Here is a 21,325-nt window from a genome sequence, read left to right on the forward strand (position 1 = left end):
AGACCCTCATCCTAGACTACACCGGTAAAGGAGAAAACAGGGTCAAGAACAATCTACTGTTCTACACCGCCTTTCACAAAACCCTGTGCCAGACATACCCCAATAACAACAAGAGGGGCATTAGCAGAGGCAGGCAGATCTCAGTGCTGGTAGAGAAAGACACAGACAGTGTGATGCTCACTTTTAATGTATACCACAACGGGACCATCATGGTGCAGGGCAGCGAGAGCAGCCTGGACCAATTAGCTCTCGGCTTCCACACCTCAAAGCAGCAGACTGAGGTAGAGAAACAAGAGCCAGAGCCGGCCACCCTGCAGTCTGCCCCCAGCCACACGGAGCCAGACAGTGCCCCATCTCCCACAGACTGCCCCCCTGTCTCCCCAAAACTCTCCAGCAACATTAAAACACTAAAGGAATGCCTATCAGTGCTGGAGCTGGAGTTTGCGGAGTTCAGGGAGCAGACCTTGAGCACCCTGGCCCAGACCTCCTTGTGCGATCAGCTCCGGGATGAGATGCACAGACTAAAGATGCAGCACAAGGCTGAGATACATGAGCTGAGAGCAGCAGTGAGAGACCTGGAGGAGCAGAGCCAAACCCTGAGGACGGAGCTGCGCAGAGCGAGGGAGGAGCTGACCAGGACACCCCAGCACAGCCAGCTAAGGAGCCTGCAGAGCCAGCTGGAGGAGCTAAGAGAGGAGCTACACATCACTGGAGCACAGAGACTGCACTGCACTGACCCCACAACACCTCCAACCCCTGACGCACCCACTGATCCACCCACACTCCCCACCACTCCTGACACACCCACTATCACCAGACCTGCCACTAATACACAACCCCCTGAAACGCCACTCCCCCAAAACACACCCGCTGCCCCCACCACTCCCGACGCAAACCCGGAGTAGCAGGTCAACGCAGAGGTGGTCATTCTGAGCGAATCCAATGGGAAGTTCCTGGTTGAGAGGCGACTCTTCCCTGGCCGAAAAGTGAAAAAGCTTTGGTGCTCCACAGCACAGAGAGCCCTGGAGCTGCTCTCCAAGAGGAGGCTTTGCCAAGTCAAACACATCCTCATCCACACCGGCACTAACGACCTGAGTGCCCGCAGGGGCGATGTGGCCTCAGCCCTGAGACAGGTAGCAACGAAAGCCACAGAGGAATTCCCAACTGCCAAAATTTCCATCTCCACACTGCTGCCCCGCACAGACGTGCCCCTGCACATCATCCAGGCCATCAACGCAGAAGTGTCCCGAAGATGTGCCCTCCTCCCCAACGTCCACCTGGCACACCACTGAGACATCCAGCCACATCACCTGTATGACCACGTCCACCTCAACAAGACGGGTGTGAGGATCATCTCAAAGGTCCTCAAGGACACAACCCTGGGCCGAAACCCCACACACCCCCACCTCGAGACCAGGAGCAAACCCCCCAGCCCCCGGCCACATCCCCAGCCACCGGCTCCACCCCAGCCCCAGCCCCTGAGACCCCGCGGCCCCATTCCCCACCCCCCCATCCCCAGAGGGCCCGTCCAGCACAGCAGAGCGGACAGCCGGGGACCAGCACAGCCACACAGCCACGCAGCAGCGGCTTCCAGAGCCTGGAGGCCCGATGCTGCCCAGCTGGCCCAGATAAGGCAACTCCTCAGTGTCATCTGTACCACACTGCTGAGTTAACTGAGCCTCAACACACATATATATGGTTGTGGAGATGGAGAGTAAGAAAAAATGTGATTTAATTATTCTGATATTTTGATGCAAAGATAAAATCTTTGAGTGATTATTATGTATATCCATATATAATTATTAATAGTAATATAATATCAGTTGTAGACCACAAATTAAACTTTCTTATGTAGAAGAGACAAGTATAATAAAATATATTAACATGTCCTTTAAAATAAGCAGTTGGAATATGCAGGGTTTACACTCCTCAACTTTTGGAATGAAGAGCACAGGCCCTGAACTGATCAACACTGTAAATAGTTCAGATGTTTTCATTCTTGTAGAGACTTGGTGCTGTGCAGATATGTCTATACACTGGATGGATACAATGGATACAGGGAGCTGATTGTGCCCTCCTATAAAAAACCCAAAGTCAGGTGTGGCAGGGCCTCGTGGGGGATTATCGTGTGGTACAGGGAGGAGCTCCGAGCAGCCCTATGCCCAGTACAGAGAGGAGACACACACCTGTGGATGAAAATCAGAAAAGACACCCTACAAAATAACACAGATATATACCTATGTGCAATTTATATGCCACCCGCAGACTCCCCCTACTATAATGAGGAAGGCTTTCATGAGCTTCAAAACGAAATCTGCCACTTCCAGACCCTGGGCTCTGTACTGCTGTGTGGCGATCTCAATGCCAGGACTGGCAGAGAGATGGACTACATCAATACAGAGGGGAACACACACCTGTTCGGAGACTCCCCGCTGTGCCACACACACACCTCCACACTGACACAGCCACGACAGCGTGGTAAACAAGAGCAGGAAGCAGGTAGTGCGCCTATGTAAAAGCCTGGGTCTATATATCATCAATGGCAGGACCAGGGGGTACTCTCTGGGGAGATTCACATACTGCTCGGCTCTGGGCAGCAGTGTGGTGGACTACGCCATAACTGACCTGGACCCACAAGCCAACAATGCGTTTATAGTCAGACAACAATCTCCACTATCAGACCACAGCCAAATAACACTTTACCTAAAAAGATCAGCGCAGCCACAAGTCAGAGCCAAACTTCCCACAAAACTGGTCTCCCTGCCACCCAGTTAGAGATGGTCAGAGCCCAGCACAGAGAACTACACAAGAGCCCTGAATAGTGATGAGATTGAAAACATGTTAGACAGATATCAATCCTCACACTATCAAATAAACCAAAACGGAATAAACTCAGCCACCAAAACACTGAATGAAATATTTGAGAGACTGGCTTTAAAATCAAACATTAAAACAATTAAAAACCAAAATATGAAATCGTCTAAAAGAAAAAAAGAACAGTGGTGTGACCAGGAGTGTGAAACTTCTAGGAAACACCTGAGACATCTCTCCAACACTAAACACAGAGAGCCCGACAACCAGGAGGCTCGCCTCAGCTACTGCCAGGCCCTGCGGCACTACAAGCAACTCCTCAGTAAGAAAAAAGACCACTATATGGGCAGAATAAATACCCCAAAAACAAAAAATGAAATACCAATTCAAAATGGAGAAATCTGGAAAACACACTTTGAAAAATTTTACCAAAATGTTGAAAACAATCCAAAGCCAGAACAGGTTAAAATATTAAAAAACCTAAATAAATTGGAAGAAATCATTAAGAATAACCAAAATCCCTTAGATAACCCATTTACAATACAGGAACTAAAACATCAACTCAAAATCCTCAAACCCAGGAAAGCCAGCGGCCCCGACAGCATCAGCCCTGAGATGCTGAAGCACAGCAGCCCGCAGCTGCAGGAGGCTCTGCTCAAACTCTTTAACCTGGTGCTGAGAGCCGGGTGTTTCCCTGAGGTCGGGAATCAAGGATTGATCACCCCGATTTTTAAAAGTGGAGACAAATTAGACCCCAATAACTACTGGGGCAGCTGTGTGAGCAGTAACCTGGGGAAGGTGTTCTGCAGTATCATCAACGCCCAGATACTGGCCTTCCTTACCAAGCACAGTGTCCTGAATAAGAGTCAGATTGGCTTCCTACCAAAACACCGCACAACCGATCATATTTACACTCTACACACCCTCATAAATAAATATACCCAAAACAATAAAGGAAAAATATTTGCCTGTTTTGTAGACTTTAGAAAGGTATTTGACTCAATCTGGCACAAGGGATTATTTTATAAACTTCTACAGAGTGGTGTAGGGGGTAAAGTTTATGACATCATTAAATCAATGTATTCTGAAAACAAATGCGGAGTTCAAATTGGCAACTCAAGAACAGAGTTCTTCACTCAGGGGCGGGGAGTGAGACAGGGCTGCAGTCTGAGTCCAACACTGTTCAACATCTACATCATCGAGTTGGCCACAGTGTTGGAGCAGTCTGACGCCCGCAGCCTAACTCTCCATGACACAGAGATCAAGTTCCTGCTCTATGCAGACGACCTGGTGCTGCTGTCGCCCACAGAGCAGGGGCTTCAGCAGAACCTGGCGCTGCTAGAGCAGTACTGTCAGAAATGGGCCCTGGCAGTCAATCTGGACAAGACCAGAGTTATGGTTTTCCAGAAAAAAGCCCCATCTCAGGGAAACAGGTACCGCTTCACTCTGGGCAGCACTGGATTAGAGCACTGCACCAGATACAACTACCTTGGCCTGACCATCAGTGCGTCAGGGAGCTTCAGCCTGGCTATAAACGCATTAAAAGACAAGGCACGCCGGGCATTTTATGCCATAAAGACACAATTTGGGAAAACAACAATACCAATAAGTATTTGGATTAAAATATTAAACTCCATCATCCAACCAATCCTGCTATATGGGAGCGAAGTGTGGGGTCCCCTCATGAACCTCAATAACAACAATTGGGACAAAAGCCCCATGGAAATATTCCACCTAGAATTTAATAAAAACATCTTACACGTACACAGAAACGCCCCCACGGCTCTGAGGCTCACAGAGCCCGAACACACAATGACCAAAACAACAACAATTGGGAAAATTGACATGTACCTGAAAAGCAAATACACAAAAGATTAGAGACACGAATTAGAATTACAAAACAAATTGGAATGCTACCAGGCCCTGAATAGAAACATTACATTGGCTGAATACTTAAAAATCCAAAATATAAAAGAGAGACAAAATCTAACTAAATACAGGCTCAGTGACCACAGCCTCGCCATTGAAAAAGGCCGCTACAGAAAATTCTGGGTTGCCAGAGAAGAGCGGCTGTGCAGCCAGTGTGACCTAGGGGAGGTCGAAACACAGGCGCATTTCCTGCTGTCCTGCCCTAAATACACAAAAATCAGGGAGACATACTTTAAAATATTAAAAATGCATATCCCTGAGTTCAGCATGATCCCCGATTGCTGCAAACTCCCCGTCCTGCTGGGAGAGGAGGAGCGCACTGCCTTCTTAGCAGCGCAATATGTATCCACCTGCCACAGCCTGCGAGACAGTGTGTAGACACCAGCCTGTGGCACTCCATTTGCAAAACAAAATAAAAACAGTGATTTTTCTGATGTCATGACACAAATTTTGATACAAACAACAAATATGGTTTATATCCTACTTAATTTTATTTCAATGTGTACTATATTTGTTCCACTGAATCTTGTATTGCAATGTTTTGTCTTGATTGATAGAACATTTGTATCTGCTTTGGCAATATTGTGATAGATCATGCCAATAAAGCACCTTTGAATTGAATTGAAATGAATTGACAGACAGACAGACACACGCACACACACACACACACACACACACACACACACACACACACACAGAGCCAGCCAGCCAGACAGCCAGCCAGCTCAGCCATGACATCACGAGCCTCTCTCAGCTGACTGCTATGACATCACAGAGCACGTACATTCCGTTGCTTGCCGTCTGTCAACCACTCAGTCACTGCCAGCCAGACTGGCTGGCTGGCTGGATGGGGGGGCTGCTTGCTGCTGCTGCGTACCTTAGCAAGCTTATTTGCTTGACCGGCCTTCCTACTCCTCTGCCCACATGCCCACCTATGCCCGATCTGCTGTTCACCTGGATCACAGCTCCGCCCCAACAAGGCAGAGCCCCCCAAGAATGGTACAAACTCACCCACGTTCCCCTCCACAGAAAGCTTTAGCCCAAAATAAGGGACACATTCTGCCCAATATGTCAGCGCCAACCACAGCCTGAGGGACACAGTGACACACGAGCACCGGCTGTAAATATAATGTAAATACTCGTTTGTAATGCATGTCATTGTATTTCAAAAAAGGAATCTGGAAATGGTATACCTATTTTCTTTATTTGTATGTATTAAAGATCACATTTTATTACATTTTCTTTTTCTGTACTTCATTACATCTTATTGTGATTCATAATTCTATTATTTATTTTCCGTGTATATGTATGTATGTATGTATTGTGACAAACCAAGGGGCAGGGTCATACATGGCAGATATGTCAGGCCAGGTCTGCTGCAAGGTGTGTACTCTAGGGTAGAATACCGACCCTAGGCAACTACACTCCCCAGAAACCCTCAGGCAGCCATTCTAGCACCTAATGTGGTCACTTGGTGTTACTTCCTCAATTATTCACCAGGTATATAAGGCGGGCCTGAGAGAGAGAGAAGTGAGAGACAATAGGGTGAGTTATCTGGAAAACAGAGGTAGCTCATAAGGAGAAAGCCAAGACTTATTTATTCCAGACTTTGTTTAAAATAGAATGATTATGTAAGATTAGTTACAACTCCAGTGTGAGTTAGGTTTTGTTTTCAGATTTGTTTTGTTTGAAGTAAACATACAGGCACAGCCCTGTATTTGCAACCTCCTCCCTGGGTCATGACTGGTTTTTACTCCTAAGAAGATCACAGAGAAGACCCGCACATGTGTACAGCCAAGGCGTTTTGTCACATTTGGTGTAGAATGCGGGCAGCACCTCATGAAACCCAGACTGGCTGAGTGAATTTTTTTATCCAAAAAAAAAAAAAACTACAGGCTGTAATAGCCCAACAGGAAGCGACCAGGGTGCAGCAGGTGGCTCACCAGGATGCTATGCGGATGCATCAGGAAGCACTGCAGGTCCAGCATGATACAAATAAAATGTTTAGAGAAGAGCAGGAAAAGGTGACTAAAGAGCTGAAAGAGAGTGTTGAAGCACTTGCAACCAGGATTGGGCCACAGGGGGCTGCAACCCATTCCACTCCCCGCACCAATCACTTTCTGCAGAAAATGACAAAACAGGACGATGTTGAGGCCTTCCTTATGACCTTTGAGAGGACAGCAGAGAGAGGGATGGCCAAAAGATTCCTGGGCAGGGCTTGTGGCACCTTATCTGGCAGGGGATGCACAGAAAGCGTACTTTGATCTGGAGCTGAAGGACGCCCAGGTCTATGATAAATTGAAAGCGGAGATAATGACCCGATTGGGCGTGACCACCGCAGTGAGGGCACATCGGTTTCAGCAGTGGGCCTACCAACCAGGACAACCAATCCGAACGCAGATGTTTGATCTGATCCATCTGGCCAGGAAATGGCTACAGCCAGAGGTCCATTCATCAGCCGAGGTGGTGGAGGCCATAGTCCTTGACAACTACCAACGCTGTTTGCCCAAGGACGTTCGACGCTGGGTTGGCCAGAATGAGGTGCTGTCCGCTGACACCTTGGTGGCCATTGTAGAGCGGTTCTATACAGCCGGAGCAGCAGAGCATGTACCGGAGGTTAAAAACTCGTTCCCCAGGCCATGACGAACCAGCGGACCGGGTAAGATGGTTCCAAAGTACTCTGGGAAACATGACGCGCTGGGTTGGAAGAAAAGAGCAAGACTGGGGGGGGCAAAGGTGGGGCCTAAAGCCGAGACTAAGGGTTATAGGGGGTCACCATCACAACCAATTGTCTGCTACAATTGTGACAAAGTAGGACATATTGCGGCCCACTGCCCAGGTAGAGAGGAACCAATGCAATGTAATGTGTGTGATATGGGGAAAGAGAAACCGGTATTTTATGCCTGCCCTGTTGGGACGGATGTTTTCATAGGCGGAGTACCTAATCCAAAACACATGTGTACAGTGATAGTCGATGAGAAAGAAGTGGCTGCTCTACTCGACTCTGGCAGTATGGTTACACTGGTCACAGAAAAATTAGTAGCGACCAACAAGCTGGATAGACATCAGGAGCTCAGTATCACATGCACACATGGTGACACACGCCCCTATCCCACAGCCCTTGTAAACATACAGACAGAGGCCGGGAAACTAGATTACGAAGTCGGTGTGGTACCCAACATGCCATATGATGTGATACTGGGACGATATTTTCCTAATTTTGGAAAACTAGATAGAAAACATAGTAAATTGGAAATGCACACTGAAAACTGTAAGCCAGAAGTTGCCTCGATCCCACAACTAGAGCTAAAAGTAGACCTGGTTCCAGTTGAGTCGACAGTGAAGGTTTTGGTTGGGGAAAATTAAACTGAAAACATAGGGGTGGAATGTAGTGACGTAGATGACCCTATGGAGGGTGAGGAACCCAGCACTAGCAGGGTGGGTGAGAATCCATTCATAGAGACCCCTGAAGCTGACAATGTAGAAGTGTCAGTGTTAGAGGGACTCCCCACTGATTTTGGCAGCGCACAGGTGCGAGATCTCACTCTACACTATGCTAAAGAAAATGTGAAGGTAGTAAATGGGACCCCTATGACTACTGCAGACCCGCCAACAGCTTATCCTTATTTTATGGCAAAAAATGACCTATTGTACCGTGTAAATAAGATAGGGGTGGACATTGTGGAGCAATTGCTAGTTCCCACCCGATTCAGACGAACAGTTCTCAATCTGGCACATGGGCATATCCTGGGGGGACATCTGGGGATGGACAAAACCAAGGATAGACTCCTGAGGAGGTTTTACTGGCCAGGCGTACATGCAGACGTGACAGAACATTGTAGCTCATGTCCTGAATGTCAACTACATGCTCCTAAACCAGCCTTCAGAAGCCCACTGGTCCCTTTGCCCATCATAGAGACCCCCTTTGCTAGGATAGCTATGGATGTGGTGGGACCTCTCCCGAAATCAGCCAGAGGGCATCAGTATATACTGGTTATTTTGGATTATGCCACCAGGTACCCAGAAGCCATTCCACTGCGGACCATGGCTTCAAAAGGTATTGCAAAAGAGCTAATGTTGATGTGTAGTAGGGTGGGGATACCGAGGGAGATATTAACAGATCAGGGCACACCCTTTATGTCTAAGGTTATGACTGATCTGTGTAAATTGTTGCAGGTTAAGCAGTTGAGAACATCAGTCTACCACCCACAAACAGATGGGTTGGTTGAGAGATTTAATAGGACCCTGAAGTCCATGCTAAGAAAGGTAATCGATAAGGATGGGAAAAATTGGGAATTCATGCTGCCCTACTTGATGTCTGCCATTAGGGAAGTCCCACAGGCTTCCCTGGGCTTTTCGCCTTTTGAACTGTTATATGGGAGGCACCCCAGGGGGATATTAGACATAGCCCGTGAAACGTGGGAACACGAGTCCACTCCTTTCCGGAGTGTAGTCGAGCACATCAATGCTATGCAAGAGAGAATAGCCACAGTCACTCCCATTGTGAGAGAGCACCTAAGGCAGGCACAGGAACACCAACAATTCGCCTATAATCGTCAGGCTACACTGAGGGTGTTCCAGCCTGGTGATAGGGTGTTGGTGTTGGTTCCCACTGTAGAATGTAAATTTCTGGCTACGTGGATTGGACCTTATGAGATTATAGAGCGAATACGGGAAGTGAACTATAAGGTTCAGCAACCCGGCCGCCGACCCCCAGAACAAATATATCATGTCAACTTAATAAAAGCCTGGAAGGACAGGGAAGTGTTGATGTTGACTTACCCCCCTCAGCCACTAGGGACACCGAAGGTGAATATTGCAGCTGCCTTGTCACCTGACCAGTTGAAGGAGGTGAACGACTTGATAATACATAATAGGGAAGTTTTCTCAGGCATACCGGGGCGTACCCATTTAGTCTCTCACAACATTGTGTCTCTCCCAGGAAAAAAGGTAAATATGAGGCCTTACAGGGTACCAGAAGCTCGCAGGAACACTATTAGAAATGAGGTTAAGGAAATGCTGGAGGCAGGGGTTATTGAAGAATCCCACAGTGAGTGGTCCAGCCCTATAGTCATGGTTTCCAAACCTGATGGCTCCTGGAGATTCTGTAATGATTTTAGAAAGGTTAATGAAATTTCAAAGTTTGATGCATACCCAATGCCCCGAGTAGATGAATTGTTAGAGAATATTGGGAATGCTCGCTATATTTCAACTATTGACTTAGCCAAGGGCTACTGGCAGATTCCCTTGACCCCGGGTGCCAAAGAAAAAACAGCCTTTGCAACCCCAGATGGTCTGTTTCACTACACAGTGATGCCCTTTGGCCTGCATGGTGCTCCTGCCACCTTTCAAAGGTTGATGGACCACATACTTAGACCACACAGGACGTATGCGGCAGCATATTTAGATGATGTGGTCATTCACAGTCCAGATTGGGAATCACATTTGTCTCAGCTCCAAGCGGTATTGGATTCAATACATGCAGCAGGCCTGATAGCTAATCCAACCAAATGCAATTTGGGGTTGGAAGAGGCCAAATACTTGGGCTATACAGTAGGGAGGGGTATGGTGAAACCCCAAATATCCAAGGTTGAAGCCATAAACTCTTGGCCTAGGCCTGTCAATAAAAAGCAGGTTAGGGCATTTTTAGGGTTAACTGGGTATTACCGGAGGTTTATTCCCAACTATGCTACCTTAGCGGCCCCTCTGACTGATATGACTAAGGCTACAGAACCCAATATGGTTAGATGGGGTGATACAGCAAACCGGGCTTTCCGGAGCCTACAGGAGGCGCTCTGCCGCAACCCCGTTTTAATGGTACCTGACTTTCAGAAAGAATTTATAGTCCGGACGGACGCCTCTGAGGTGGGGATCGGAGTGGTTTTGTCCCAAAGAATGGGTGATCACGAACACCCGGTGTTGTTCCTTAGCAGAAAGTTGGAATCCAATGAAATAAATTATTTGGTAGTTGAAGAAGAATGTTTGGCAGTGAAGTGGGCTTTGGACAGTCTTCAATACTATTTGTTGGGCAGGCACTTCACCCTGATCACTGACCATGCCCCCCTCACTTGGATGCATCGTTCGAAAGACAGGAATGCCCGTGTGATGAGGTGGTTTTTGAGTCTCCAACATTTTCATTTCACCCTGCAGCACAGGCCAGGGAAGGCCATGGGGAATGTTGATGGGCTGTCCCGGGTGCATGCTTTATTGCGGCTGTCGCTCGACCTATGGGGTCGCAGCTGGGGGGGAGGATGTGGGACCAACCAAGGGGCAGGGTCATACATGGCAGACATGTCAGGCCAGGTCTGCTGCAAGGTCTGCACTCTAGGGAAGAAAACCGACCCTAGACAACTACACTCCCCAGAAACCCTCAGGCAGCCTAATGTGGTCACTTGGTGCTACTTCCTCAATTATTCACCAAGTATATAAGGCGGAAAGATAGAGTCAAGCTAGAAGGTCAGGCCAGAAGCTAGTTTGATTTCTGTTTGTTATTTACGATGAGAACCTTGGAAACAATGTCAAACGGTATGACCTACGTGCCTGTTCCCTAAAACCATGTGTAGACCTATGGACTCTGTTCTATAATGATATATGTTCTGCTTAGTTAGCCTTTAAGATAACATAGTAATGACTTTCTAGCATGTATGCATGTATGTATGTCCAATTGCTTTGACAATACAAATGAATTGAATTGAGAGGGAGAGAGAGAGAGAGAGAGAGAGAGAGAGAGAGAGACAGAGAGAGAGAGAGACAGACAGACTGAAAAACAGACAAACAGACACACACACACACACACAGACATACACACACACACACAGAGCCAGCCAGCCAGCCAGCTCAGCGATGACATCACGAGCCTCTCTCAGCTGACTGCTATGACATCACAGAGCACGTACATTCCGTTGCTTGCCGTTGCAGACTGGCTGGCTGGCTGGATGTGGGGGATGCTTGCTGCTGCTGCGTACCTTAGCAAGCTTATTTGCTTGACCGGCCTTCCAACTCCTCTGCCCACATGCCCACCTATGCCCGATCTGCTGTTCACCTGGTCACAGCTCCGCCCCAACAAGGCAGATTCTCCCAAAAATGGTACAAACTGATCCACGTTCCCCTCCACGGAAAGCTTTAGCCCAAAATAAGGGACAAATTCTGTAACAACATAATGGATGCCCACCCAACCTGTGACAAAACTGAGAAAAAAGAAAAACGCCAGTCCTCCTGGGGGAGGGACACACAGCCACCCTGGCTGCCCAATATGTCAGCGCCTACCACAGCCTGAGGGACACAGTGACACACGAGCACCGGCTGTAAATATAATGTAAATACTTGTTTGTTATGCATGTCATTGTATTTCAAAAAAGGAATCTGGAAATAGTAAACCTATTTTCTTTATTTGTATGTATTAAAGATCACATTTTTTTACATTTTCATTTTCTGTACTTCATTACATCTTATTGTGATTCATAATTCTATTATTTATTTTCCGTGTAGATGTATGTATGTATGTATGTATGTATGTATGTATGTATATGTATGTATGTCCAATTGCTTTGACAATACAAATGAATTGAATTGAGAGGGAGAGAGAGAAAGAGAGAGAGGAATATGAGCTCCTAAAAAACATTTGTTTTTATACATAAGCGGATTTAATTTGTCATTTACAAATGAATATATAGCACTATAAACATACACAGAAGACATGGAATAGAAATTCAGAAGAAAAAGTATTCAAAAAATAATAATTTTAAGAGAAACACAAAAAGAAGAAAGCAGAGAGACAGTTCAGGAAGAAAAGTCAGAAAAGAAAAGCTGAAGACAAGAATTGGAGGTAAGACCTTTCAGCTATAGAGACAAATAATTAAACAAAAAAATATGTATTAATAAAATAAATAAGCATTCTCAGTAGTTGACTCAGCCAATGAAAATGCAGAGCTCCAATTTGAATAGAGTGACAGTAGGAGAGAGCCCAACTGCCACTGAGACTGATACAAATCTATCGAACAGCAGTCTGACTGCAGAGCTGCCTTTTGAAATCCGATACCCTGAAGACATTCGCTCTGCACAGGCTATAAGGACTACAAACAAGCTGTGATGAGAGCATCTCCTGAGACCCTCATCCTAGACTACACCGGTAAAGGAGAAAACAGGGTCAAGAACAATCTACTGTTCTACACTCAGTACCCCACCGCCTTTCACAAAACCCTGTGCCAGACATACCCCAATAACAACAAGAGGGGCATTAGCAGAGGCAGGCAGATCTCAGTGCTGGTAGAGAAAGACACAGACAGTGTGATGCTCACTTTTAATGTATACCACAACGGGACCATCATGGTGCAGGACAGCGAGAGCAGCCTGGACCAATTATCTCTCGGCTTACACACCTCAAAGCAGCAGACTGAGGTAGAGAAACACGAGCCAGAGCCGGCCACCCTGCAGTCTGCCCCCAGCCACACGGAGCCAGACAGTGCCCCATCTCCCACAGACTGCCCCCCTGTCTCCCCAAAACTCTCCAGCAACATTAAAACACTAAAGGAATGCCTATCAGTGCTGGAGCTGAAGTTTGCGGAGTTCAGGGACTAAAGATGCACCACAAGGCTGAGATCCATAAGCTGAGAGCAGCAGTGAGAGACCAGGAGGAGCAGAGCCAAACCCTGAGGACGGAGCTGCACAGAGCGAGGGAGGAGCTGACCAGGACACCCCAGCACAGCCAGCTGAGGAGCCTGCAGAGCCAGCTGGAGAAGCTAAGAGAGGAGCACAGAGACTGCACTGCACTGACCCCACAACACCTACAACCCCTGACGCACCCACTGACGCACCCACTGATCCACCCACACTCCCCACAACTCCTGACACCCCCACTATCACCAGACCTGCCACTAATACACAAACCCCTGAAACGCCACTCCCCTAAAACACACCCGCTGCCCCCACCACTCCCGACGCAAAACCCGGAGTGGCAGGTCAACACAGAGGTGGTCATTCTGAGCGACTCCAATGGGAAGTTCCTGGATGAGAGGCACCTCTTCCCTGGGCGAAAAGTGAAAAAGCTTTGGTGCCCGACAGCACAGAGAGCCCTGGAGCTGCTCTCCAAGAGGAGGCTGTGCCAGGTCAAACACATCCTCATCCACACCGGCACTAACGACCTGAGTGCCCGCAGGGGCGATGTGGCCTCAGCCCTGAGACAGGTGGCAAAGAAAGCCACAGAGGAATTCCCAACTGCCAAAATCACCATCTCCACACTGCTGCCCCGCACAGACGTGCCCCTGCACATCATCCAGGCCATCAACGCAGAAGTATCCCGAAGATGTGCCCTCCTCCCCAACGTCCACCTGGCACACCACTGAGACATCCAGCCACATCACCTGTATGACCACGTCCACCTCAACAAGACGGGTGTGAGGAAGGTCCGTTTTTAGTGTTTCTCTGAACACATCCAAGCTTACCTAGGCGCTACATATTATTTTCAATTACCCGTAATTCTGATCTGTATTTTGGCTTGTTAATAGAAGTTATTGAAGTTGGACTCCTAATTCAAAATAACCAATATGTATCTCAACGTAATTTACTGACAGACATCACTCTTTATCACTTTCACTTTTGAAGGAACTGCTTTGTATTCTGTGTATTGTTTTATTGTAGTGCTGCTTCCTTTCTTGGCCAGGTTTTACTTGCAAAAGTGATTTTATTCTCAATGTAAGCTCAAAGTCAAATAGTTTAAATAAGAAAACAATGTATTGAAATGAGAACATCATGAACCTGTGTAATTGTGCTGAAGGACAAGCACTGAAAGCAGAGAGAATTTTGTGTTTGGCATTGAATAGCCTTAAAGAAAACTATGCCGTTTTTGGAAACTTTCATATTTAAGTTGAATGTAGGCAAAAACATTCCAGTCACTCTGAAGAGAGAATACAGTTTACTGTTCGAATAAGTAGCCCCTGAATTGAAGATAAAAATCAAAAGTGCTGTTCGTAATTAGTTTACACTTTTACATCAGATGTCTTGTTTTTGCGTTCCAAATTGAGGAGTTGTGGCATATAATGTAAATGAAGTTACTTCACTAGTAGTGCGATTTCTACGTTGTGTATGTGTGTTTGTATATATGAACTCATACATTTTTTAAAGATTGTATTTGGAAAACAAATTCAGGTATAGCACGTGTCCCCCTTTTGAATGGGTTCTATATATAACATTTTAAAACGAATGGTTCTGTGTAGAACGCTATGTTTGGGGGTTCTTCATGTAACCCCTTTGAAGGGGTTCTACATAGAACCATAAAGGGATCCACCAGAGCGATTACTCGAGGAACCCTTTATGGTTCTGTGCAGAACAATTTCTTCTAAGAGTGTGGAGTGTCGCCACACAATTTCTCTCAGAGGGCTTTTGACCAATGGCAATCCAATCCTGAATGACGTCACCACTATCCTGTTGTACTTTATGGGAGAGATGTATTAAGTAGTTTATAATGAGAAGAATAACAATAATCACCTGTTTTTCATAGGTTTTGTATCCATGGTCTCCTTCATATTAGGAAAGGAAGTTGATCCATAGCCTACTCAGAGACAACTGAGAGTTGGTCTCTGAGCAGCAGCACAAAGGGGTCGAGTCTCTCAATGTCCGTGTGTTGGAGATATTCCACCATATTGGTCCCAGCCTTTAAAACAATGTTAAAGAAGATGTTAAAGATATTGTAGAAATATATTGCAGAAGAGCAGAACTACAATCACACTTTTTCAATGCTATTGCTGTTTTCTACCTCCCTGGTGAGGTACCAATGCGGGAAGTTTGAGAGAGTATTTCTAAAATGTGTATGATCCAATACACACAGTTATTTAAAAAGCTGACGTCTTGTACATGCTCACCAGAACCAAGCCTAATTAAATAACACATTTAATATTAAATAAGTACATGTGCAGTAGCCACTTGGACAATTACAGATCCCCAGGTCAAAACACAACAGAAAGACATGGAAGATCGTATTTTCAAATCACATCTGTGGCCCCCATAACTGTAATTTGGTATTAGTGGGTCAAAGGATTTATTTGGTTCAAGTGATAATAAGATCATATTTTGAAAACAAACACTACAGGATGTCATTTTTAAAATGACTGTGAGTACCTTTCTTTAGTGACGGTTCTGAAAGGGGCAGGGATTAGTTGAGTGTGCTAATTGGAGCTGTGAAGTGTGCAGAGAAAATACAAATGTTTTCTTTTAATATGAAAACAAAGAACTTTTTTTTAACACCGACCTGGGATTGTGTTTCTTTCCAAGTTTCCTTATTGTTTCTGAGAAGAGACTGTTCACTTGCAAAGTGAACTGGACCCGTGTGACTCGCAGGCAAGGAGAGCCCGTGTTGAACTAAGATGGCTAAAGTGAGTTTTCCTGGACAAAGCTCGGGCAAAGGATAGCGCAGAGTGCACCTGCACCTGAGATTGTGTTGAGAAGCTTTGTGATAAGAGCAGGTAAAGAGGGAAAAGAAACACAAGTATTTTCTTTGTTTGAAGAACACATTTTGTTTTAACTGAAACGGGACTACAACTTTTGAAAGGAAATAGTTGCTAGTGCACTGTATTTTTATTGAGTTTATTAGAAGAAAAAAGCTTATATTTTGGACAGAACGAACTCGTTTGGCATGCAACTAGCAGCAAACGATGTGAAGCAAACAAAACAGTTAGCAAGTTAGCAAGTTACAGTCTGTCCTAGGTCCGGGGGTGCTTATGGTTGTTTATGGGTTCCCTTACCTTAGCCAGTGTCATGTACGGGTGTCCGTACCTTACTAGAGTGTTTGTTTTTATTATAATATATATATATATATATATATATATATATATATATATAATATATAATAATGTAATATTTCAGATAAATCGTCACAATGAGTGACACCAGCATTATTGGTTTTTTGAGAAATAAAAAAACAGAATGTAGAGAAGAAAATGTTGGAAGGAAGTTGGGAGAAAGACTGGTCTCCGAAGGAGCACCGGGACTGGTGGAAGCAACAACAACCAGATAAGACAGAGAAAGGAATTGTGATATTGTGTCAGGTTGGTGAGAATCAAGAAAAGAAAATAACAGAAATGGAAGATCATCATAAACAGTAATGTGAATTGAGAGCAGAAGTTGTGAAAAATACGATAGAATTAATAGAACTACAAGGCAAATTAGAAGGGCAAGAAAAGTGGTCAGAAAAGGTGAAGGTGTAGGTGCGCGATGTGCTGCCGTGTTAGGAGCGCGTCGCGACACAGATCACTCCGAGGACGACAGGCCCGATTGGGATGATTTAGATCGCAAAGCATGGGAATATGAAAAAGGAGGTTTTGCTAGCGCTCCTCCCCCATATAATCCGGAATATAAATCAATCACTGATTTTGGTTATAATAATACATTGTATCCAGATCTGACCGCTCTGAAAACGGTCCCAGCTGCACCCATGCAAGTCAAAACTAGACAGAGTAAAGAGGAAGGTCAATCAATAGTCTATACGACTAAAACCCATGTCCCCTTCTCCCCAGGAGAAAAAGAAATGATATGGGCGTCCCTCCCAAAATTAAAACCAAACCAGGGTAACACAACTTTTTGGGATATTCTAGATGAAAAGATGGTTATTCACCTCCTTCACCCGCACGATGTACACATCATCGTGAAGGCTAAATGTCCGCCCAACATTTGGATACAGTTACTACGAGAATATCAGACCGGGGAGTGGGCTAATGTAGCCTCTACAGATGAGGAGGAAATAACAGAACTTTTTCACAATGGATCAAGAAAACTGAGATAGTGAAATAATGAAATAATCGAGTGGGATTATTTGACATTTTATTCTAAATAATCATAAGCTTAAATAATAAGTTATAAGGGCTGTTTGAGACACTGCAGGGTCAATAAAACATGCCACAGATCGGATATCTGAATTATCTTTAGATATCAATGTGTATGTGCTTTGTGTGTTTATGAATATGTATAGTTTGAAGGTGATATAAGGTAAATGTCTATGTTTTGGCAATCATTTTAGAATTATATTTAAAAATGTAACAACAGATTTATCATATTCATGAGGATCTTTGGCTCTATACAGAGTGCCTCAAGCATCAGAAATCAGAAAGAAAGACTATTATAAGAAAAGTAATCCAAAATATACATTGAATAAACAGATGGATAATAATAGTAATACATGAATAGTCATGGTGTCTCCACAAGAAGAACCAGAATTTGTTTGTTAAACATCATGTTATGGACAAGCTCTGTCAAAAGTCAAATTCAAGGAAACGAAAGGCTAGAAGAGAGCCTGGTGCAGCCCTGACAGCCTGTGAAAGCAGGAGAATGTAAACAGTCTGGTGACATGTTACAGTCTTTCAGAAAATGTTTGGTTATTGGTGCCTAGCATATAATACCTGAAATGAAAGTCAAAGTAGACCATGGTTTTAAGATGAGTGATGTAGGAAAAGGGTAAGATACCGCAGAAGTATAAGATTACAACTATAGAATAAGTAAGCTCAAGTAATATAAAATGCTTTACAGGAGAAAAGTAAGAATGGAAAGGAAGAGTAAAAGAGAAGGTGTCCTAGGATTATGGGAATCATTATTGAGATCAATGGCCTATTGGCTAATATTTTGTTAGGTACATATATGACTTCAATAAACGAATAATGGAGTGACATCTGTATAAATATAAATAAAACATATTGATAAAAAAACCTGAATACATTTCTTGTAAGAAATTAAGAATAGGAGAAAGAATAGCTGTTAGAATGCAGAGCAATGTTGACCAAAGTTGAAGAGGGTTTGAGTAAGTTGACGAGGGTCTGAGTAAGTTGATAAGGCTTGGGAAGCAGGAAAAGGCGAGTTTGATGTGTGTGAGACAAATGTGCTGCCACTTTTAGCACAGAGAGCTTCTGATGGTGATTGAATGAAACGTGGGAAAATACGGACGTTACTGAAGATATAACTTGATGTAGAATAAATGAATAAATAATTGAATGAGATATGAGTTAGTTTAAAGTCTAATGTCATGAAACTTTGACTGTATGGAAATAGTTCTTTCACAAACAGTAATACCCTATCAATTAGGAAGGAAGTCCATAAATAAACCAGTGTAAGGGATTGAGATTAGGGAACTGCCTTATGAGTAAATGCAAGTGTTCTACTACAAACGGTGCAACAGTGTCTGTAAACTAATGTCCTGGGATATAAGGAATGGTTACATTACTAGACGCAACACCACTTTTGCAACAGGGCCTAACCATCCTCACTGCTCCCTGGACAAGTCGGTGGCTCCCCCTGTCCAGTCCACGGGCCCTGTCACCCCCTGTGTCTGGACCGGACGGACCCCCACTTCTACCATGTCTGGATATCGGAACTGGAATGTCGCCTCATCCTCAGTGATAATGTCCTGCTGGTCTATACGGGAGAGTCTAGCCAGTGGGCAGCGCTGGGGCACATCTACAGGGTAGGGGAAAAGATTTAACACTGGCAACGGGACCCTACCCTGGCATACCCACGTGATGGTCCGTGCCACCTGCCGCTCTCGCTCCTCATCCCAAGCCTCGATCAGGACACAGTATTCCGCTATGTGGGGGAACTCTGGCACCTGTGCCCACAGCACCATCTCACTGCAGGGCGGAATGTGGACAGTGGACTGCCGGGTCAGCCTCGTTAACGTTAATGTTAACCCTCTTCTCGCTTTCTCTGTTTGCCGGTTTCCCTGTTTGCCGGTTTCCAGCTGCCCTGCCCACTGCATGGAGGAATACCCAAGCAACACAGCGCCCAGGTTAGTAGGTCCAGTATGTAAACAGACACTGTAATGTTCAATGTCTTTCCTCGATCGCTTATAATCCAAGGAGGGGAGAGGGGTGGGCACAGCAGGAAATCACTCGCAGCTTGGCGTCTTAAACTTCTCTACGTTTCCACACTCCATGGAAATCAGCGAAACCAAAGGTGCACTCACTGTAGCCTCCAGAGGAATCCATCTCTCTCTGCTTCTGTCCTAGTGATGGGAATTCCGGCTGGTTTCAGTGAGCCAGACCATTTGGCTCAATTCAGCAATAAGAGCCGGCTCTTTCGGCTCCCAAATGGCTCTTCATTTAGTACCACTTCTGGCTTTTATAATTCAGGCAAATTTAGCAATGTTTGGACCTATGATTGGTATGTGTGCACATACATCACTTATTCAATGTAATTATACTTAATCTTATAATTTCCAGAATACCATAATTTACATGTTTTGTATTAAAAAAAAAACGTAAATCATGTGAAAACATCAAACACTATTACACGTGTATTGAACGTTTTATTTATATTGAACTATCCAAAACACAAACCATTCCAAGCAAACCACACTCAAAATAGAACCATATAACAAATAAAAAATGAATTACAATGCGCATAACGGCAGCATCCAACAGTTCTAGATGTATATATTACCAGTGACCTTGTCTTTAGTGCAGACTGGCATTAAGAAAGTCTAAGTGCCTCAGCTTACAGGGGCTGATCCGGTTTCTGTTATTATCTGCCCTGTTTTGGAGAAGATTCTTTCTGAAGGGACTGATGTTGCTACGATGCAGAGTCTCCCTGCCATCACCTTGACCAGTCGTGGGTAGACTGAAGCCTCGGTCTCCCACCAGCTCAGCGGGTCTGTGGCTCTTTGGATAAGGGGCTCTTCAAGATAGGATCTTACTTCCAGTATAGCATCTGCTGTGGGATTCCTTCTTGCAGTGTCTCCTGTTGCTCTTTCATCAAAGAACCTCCAAACAGCAGACGTTTGTGGCTCCACTTCTAGTGCCCCTGCTCCCTCTTCTCCCTCTTGGCCTCCTAGTGGTGTAGCCTGCTGGCTGCTGGGGCTGCATCTTGCTGCTGCTGTTACTCTTTGAGGTGCCTCATCAACAGCTCTGTTGTCATTGAAGGACAGCTGTTTGAACCTTGGGTCCATTATGGTGGTTTCTGAGAGAACAGTATTGTATTCCATTCTGTGGAACTTTCTTTCCATAGATGCACAGAGAGCAGTCACCAACTCTCTCTCTTTCCCTTTGGTTACTGTTCCTCCTGTCTGGTGGTGGGCTGTTATTCTCTGCAGACCCTTGCACAGGAGTAGCATTTTGGAGGCTGTCACGTAGCTGAAAAAAAAAGAGAAAACTCAGAATTATGCTTTGTTTTATTATGTGGTATATGGACTTTGTTCAGTTTATTCTTGTCTATTATTACTGCCATTCCCCTCTAATATGCACCTCAAATATGCAATTATGTAATACTAATGTAAAAACAGTTGTCCATTGTACCTGTCTGCACTGATCTCCACAGTGACTGCTCAAAGGGTTCCTGAACAGTGCATGTCTCTCGCACTTCCTCCCACTCTTCTTGGCTCAGAGCATCAACAGGTGCATTGATAATGGCCAAGGTAGAGATGATTGCATCCTTGGACTCCAGAACCCGTTTCAGCATATGAAATGTTGAATTCCACCTTCTTGTTTGGACCTCAGCTCAGGCATACCCATCTGGCGTTGAGAAGACTTCAGCTTCTCTGTGGCTCGTGTGCTCTTATGGAAGAATTCCCGCATCGCCTTCACTTTGTTCACAGTGGGCTTCATCACCTTCAGGG

The sequence above is a fragment of the Amia ocellicauda genome, unplaced genomic scaffold, assembly GCF_036373705.1.
Source record: "Amia ocellicauda isolate fAmiCal2 unplaced genomic scaffold, fAmiCal2.hap1 HAP1_SCAFFOLD_38, whole genome shotgun sequence".
Taxonomy (NCBI): Eukaryota; Metazoa; Chordata; class Actinopteri; order Amiiformes; family Amiidae; genus Amia; species Amia ocellicauda.